This window comes from Zootoca vivipara, chromosome 3 (genome assembly GCF_965207765.1).
Source record: "Zootoca vivipara chromosome 3, rZooViv2.hap1.1, whole genome shotgun sequence".
In the NCBI taxonomy this organism is placed as follows: domain Eukaryota; kingdom Metazoa; phylum Chordata; class Lepidosauria; order Squamata; family Lacertidae; genus Zootoca; species Zootoca vivipara.
The window spans coordinates 72177425-72183438 of NC_142586.1; positions in this window are offsets into that span (position 1 = coordinate 72177425).

Genomic DNA, 6014 nt, shown 5'->3' on the forward strand with positions numbered 1-6014 from the left:
AAAAGTCTGGTAGTTGTTTTTCTCTTTGACATCTGATGGGAGGGCGTTCCACAGGGCGGGCACCACTACCGAGAAGGCCCTCTGTCTAGTTCCCTGCAACTTGGCTTCTCGCAATGAGGGAACCGCCAGAAGGCCCTCAGAGCCTGGACCTCAGTGTCCGGGCAGAACGATGGAGGTGGAGACGCTCCTTCAGCTCCTTTATGAACTTCCTGGTCCTTATTCTACATCTTGCATGTGAATTTTTCTTTAGAGTCATGATTTTGTGTTTTGGCCTACTATTTCCCAATAATTGAGTTTAACTGTGGTGGCCGTTGAGACATTAAAGTTTGTGAAATATGAGACTATGTAAACAAAAGCAAAAAGAGAGAGATGAAGAAACAGGAATATACTTTGTCATTCTGATGGCTCTGTATTGGGGTGTTAGTTTATATCATTTTAGGCATTACTGTACTGCATTTGGTATACACCTTTAAATTGTTGCATAAAAAGGCAACCTATCTGAAACAGAGGGACCACAAGTTTACTCTTCCCAAATTAAAAATGTTTGTAGTTTCTTTTAAAGGTTAGATTGTATTACATTCGCAACACAGCAAGCTGTCCAAGTCAGACTTTAAATTCAGCATTCTAGGCTGAATGACAGCAACTCTCCAGGGTTTCAGACAGGTGCAACCTGGCAAAGGCAGGAATTGAACCAGCAATGTTCTGTGTGCAAATCGTGTGTTTCATCACTAAGCTACAGCCCTTCTTCAATTGGGGGTGAAGGTAGCGAGAGAAACAGAACCATGTTTTCACTATAATCCTAGCCCTGAACATCTGCATTCCTGGAAGTAGGGAGAAAATGATGGGACATAATATTGGTGGAGGAGATGGCAGATAACTGCATAACAAAACAGGCTCCGTTTACGGTGCCATAATCCATAATGAAACGTAATTCTTACTAAACTCAATGGGACTTGGCAATACAATTGTGACAGGTTAATGCCAACATAGCTTATTTCCTAAATTTAGTTAATTTACAATCCACTTTTAGGCAGAAACAACCTCTCACAAGGCAACTTACAGCACTATAAATTTCAAGGAATATTGCTTAGGATGGAGTGAATACACAGCCCCTGCTTTGATTTGCTCGTGCTGTATTTTCCTCTATTGTATTTCCCATGAAACATCTGAATGGAGAAAATAGCCAAGCAGAGGACTACACAATCACCTCTACTAGCTGGATATATCTTCACAGAAGTTACAAAGCCAGGGACACCAAGTGGAAAAATCAGAATTTCCAATGGTAATAAAGAACAGGGCACGCACACGCACGCACACACACCACGGGGGCTTTGCCCTTTGAGATATATGACGGTTACTGCCCAAAAATCACGCACAACTGAAATTTTAAAGGAGACCATGGCAGCAGCCATTTCTCACGAACAGGCTTTAGTAAAGTAAGCACAGAAGCCAATTTCTACAGACTCACGCCTGAAGCAAATATATAAAGGAAGTTATAAGTATTTAGATTAACTGACCAAGACAGCATGACGCACAAGCTTCACAGATGAGAATAATCCCCGTCCTGCAATGTTTTAAAGCAATACATTTACGTCAGCCCATGTAAAAAATGGCAGATAAAGCTAGGCAAACACTATTAGAAGACTATTCAAATGTTCAGCATTGGGGACTCAACTAATGATGCAGGAAGGTTTCTTCCGCTATGCATCGACTAAGCACTTTTTGTTTCAAGAAACAATACAGTTTGGTATGTTGTCCGTTGTAACACAGTGGATTTAAAAGCAGCAAATCTATCATTTTCATGGTACCTTAGCTTTTTATTCTGATTTCTGATATTCACTACAGTACAAAAAGATGAAGTTAACACGACATGTAGCATTCTACATAGACAACTTTCTAAAATATGTCTAGATATCCTGACCAGATTGGGCTGAAGCAGACTTCAGGCCAGACTGACGTGTTCTGAATTGATTTGTGCAGATCTGTAGCTCAAAACAGCCTCTCAGAAAGCCTGCAGTGTGTCTGAAATGTTGCAATTATGAATTACAACACCATATAAGGAGAATGCCTGGGTAAGTAGAGGGCAGGGAGGAGTCAGGGGGAGGCTAGAATGATTGCAGCCCCAGCCAGCCCAGAACTCTCCAATCACAGTGCTTGGAAGCTTCTGTTGATGTTGGGGCTAGTTAGGTAATTCCTGCCTGTGGTCCACAAGTGGGCATTTATGCAGCCCCTCGTACTTCCTGAAATTGCCTATCAGAGCTCCTTCCATTTGTTTCCTCCTTGTTTTTCATGGATTTTAAAAGTCTAGATGCTTGCTCACCCGGGTTCCTAAAATCTGATGGTTTTTTAATCTAAATTTAGGATATTCAAACCTAGGAAGAGGAAACAGCTTCTTATAATATATTTTATTATATAAAAATTCAGAGTAGTAATTCAATGCCGTGGAGTGAGGGGACAAAAATCAAAACAGAAAAAAGTATCCTTTGGGACAGTAAATCTTCCCAGCTGATAAGAGCAGTAACCTTATAAAACTAACTCATCAAAATAAAGGGAAAAGATGATTCAGATATATTCCAAACAGCCAACAGCCTGCTTAAGAATCTCAAGCAGGGATATAATTTGGAAAACATGGGAACATTTAAAAACCCTGTCAATGACTGCAAAATACATCTTCACTTAACTATAGTCATTGTTGACCCACCATTATGTTTAGGTAGTTTAATGCAGCAAAGTTTTCAACTGAAGGTTAAAAAATTCACACTCTATAATTGTTTGTATCTAAAATGAGAGTCAGTCTATATCTGTGGAATTATACACAGACAGCTGGATGAATGCTAGGTTTGCCGAGATGAATTTCTCCAGACTGTGTGGAATGTCAATTATACTTTAAGACTGGCTTCTATAAAATAATATATTCCAAGCCATTGCCATTATTCTGAATAATGCCTACTACTTTGGTTTTACAAAAAGATTCCCAAAGGATTATTAAAATGGACACTGCATAAATTTGGAGGCATTGGACAGAATGTCATTTGCACAAGGAAAATAAAGTTTGTGTGTGGATGGTTTAATAAAATCCAAGAACACAATTTAAGATCTAGTGAATGGATTTAATACAATTTAGAATGCTGAATACAGTCACTAGCATGTTCTCCATCCCAAGATGTAGTAAAAGGCAGAGAAAGGCAAGGTTGAGTTGCAGCTTTTGGGAGGAGTGTCCCTCTGTGATACTTTAGGAAACTCGAAAACTAACTCTGCCCAGAAAGCACATATCTAAGAGAGAACTAAGTTAATTTAAGAAAGAAAACACATACCAAAACCTATGAACTGATCCAAGTAAGTTAATAAAAAAACAGGTGTGAAACACAAATAACTTTTCTATTCTAGTAAAGTTCCATAAAAGACGAGAGATACAATGCTCAAAAATGAAGAACAGAATTGCCAGTGGGTCAATTTCACAGTTCCTATGAATGGGGCTCCATTTACAATTTACAATTGCCCCACTTTCATTGTCCCCATCCCCCCAAATCGCCTCTGAAGGGTTGGAGGGTCCACACTGGGAGATGGCACAGATGGGAAGGAGAAATAGTGACAATCACTACTCCTCTCCCTCTGAGATTGGCAGCCCCTGTGAATCACTAGCACTTCTGCAAATAGAAGTGCCACTCTGGATCTAAACCACTGTTTAAACCAGATTAACAGGCCATTTCTGGAAAATTCAAAATGCATTGTGTAACAGTATGACAGATACTGGGAACAGCCTGGGATGTGTTGGAAGAGAAGATGCTTGCAATTTCTTAAGAGAAGCCATATAACAGCCAAATTTTCTACATATCCTGAAATAGCCATCTGTGTGTTTTTATGTCCACTTTACATTTTTAAATATGTGCAATTTCTTTGCATTTCAGTGGTGCAATATTTAACACATTTGCTTCAAGAACAAAGTCATACTAATAGAGTTTTAACTATGGTAGGTTTAGAAGGCTGCAATGTGTATTTGTGTACCACTTTTCCCTTACAAGACCCCCAGACATTTAAATCAGATTCAGATAGCAATTTGCAGTTTAGTAAGCTAGGTGGGCCACCGAATAAAAGAAGGGTTTGCAGTACAACCTGTCAATGTAAGCAAAACTTGACATAGTGCTGTGTTTCACTGAAAGGAAGATACAAGATAGAATTTCTACATCTCGCTTCCTCAACCTGGTGCCCTCCAGAAGTTTTGCTCTGCAACCCTCATCAGCCCCCGCCAGCAGAGGGGGGAATGAAATGGATTATCTTGAAAGACAACACGGTTGGATGGCGCCTAACAGGAGCACTCCTTGCTCATGCTAGATTTTGTTGCAGATCCCACTTGTAATGTTTGTAAAAGCAAAAATCAGGTTAAGCTTCAAGAGTGGCTAGGGGAGTTTATTACATCATATTGCTGATATTTCAAGCTTGCTAGTACTGAACCCAAGTTGCAACCATTATTGCCAAGCCAACCTGTGCAGCACTAATGTGAGCAAAGCACTTCACAATCGATATTAACTGGGGAAAGTTAGCTACTGGCATTTTCTGAATGTCGATACAGAAGTACCAGAACAGTATAGCGACTGCAATCCAAAGGCATCCATAATGTGCATGCATAATGCTATGTGTGCTTACTGGTGCCTTTCCACCTTCCCATCCAGTCCTCCACATGCCCCTGAAATGCAACTCCTCCTGGGAGTTGGGAAACCCTCTTAAGCTACATCTAACAGGAGAGGGATCATTTGGTTCCTTTTGTATGTAGAAAAGCATTTTCAACTGGCACACAGAGCACTTTGGGTCCTGGAAAATACTTTTCTATTATGTCATGAAAATATTATTATAGGACTATAAGAAGCCATGAACAGAATTGCCCTCACAGAAAGGGTAGTCTGAGCACATGCTAATAGAGGCTGGGGCGGGGGTCATTTTTCCTGTAGGCCCCAGAGAGCTGCTAGGTTCTCCAGAAATGGGCAAAACACCTCCTCTCCTTCCATAAATGAGACCCTCTGCCAAATACGGTAACAAAAAAAGCTCTTCTGTTCACATTCAGTGTCTGAAAGGGCACCTATAGGATTGCAGCTGCTTGGCAGTTTCTGATTCTATTGCCTCTGGAGTGCAGGCATGAGCAAAGTGGTTTTTTGAAAATCACTGCCCCGAGAGAAACTGAGACACATTACACATAAAAAGCCGCTGCCATGTTTGCTTCAGCAATAGCAGTGAATACCTTTCAGCTACTTTTCACTAGTTAAACTCTCTCACATTTGAGAGCTGACTCAGTCCTGGCTCAAGCAGTTTCCATCTGCTAAATGTGCTTTGATTCTTAATTAACACCAATATATTCAGAACTAAACACTGCTTAGAAAGCTGAAAATAACAGTCTTCGTACATAAATAAGCAAAATAAACTTCTGAAAACTGAAGCCTGGCAATAGCTATCAAGCAGGAGCCTGTCTTGTGTGGTATTGGCCACCTGAGATGACTTTCTGAAACCACAGATTAACAAGAAAGGGCAAGGATCTCTCATCCATGGAGGTAGGAACCTTGCAGGTAGCCAGTGGCTCACAAAACAAGAACTTGCTTCCTCCTTACAGTGCTCTGGCTAATGAGGTTACTTGAACTACAGTACAAACAATCCTCAACTCTATCTAGTTCCATTAACATCTATTTAATTAAATACTTAAATATATTATACCATGCATATCAGATTATTAGATGTTACCTGCTTCTATAAATTATAATTTTTAACAAATTCAAATGAATAACTATTATTTGTTTTGAATTAATTAAACATTACCCATGCAAACATTTGCCTCTTAGAAGAGACTGTCACTCCTACTTTCCCCATGGGAAAGGGACACACACCAAGGAAGTCTAGTAATCTACCTTGAAAGCCTTGCTGCAAAAGGCAAAAACCTGATCCTATGCATGTTGACTTAAAAGTAAGTCCCACCAAGTTCAAATAAGCCCAAGAATACCGGTTCTATGTATCCAAACAAACTTCTGTTT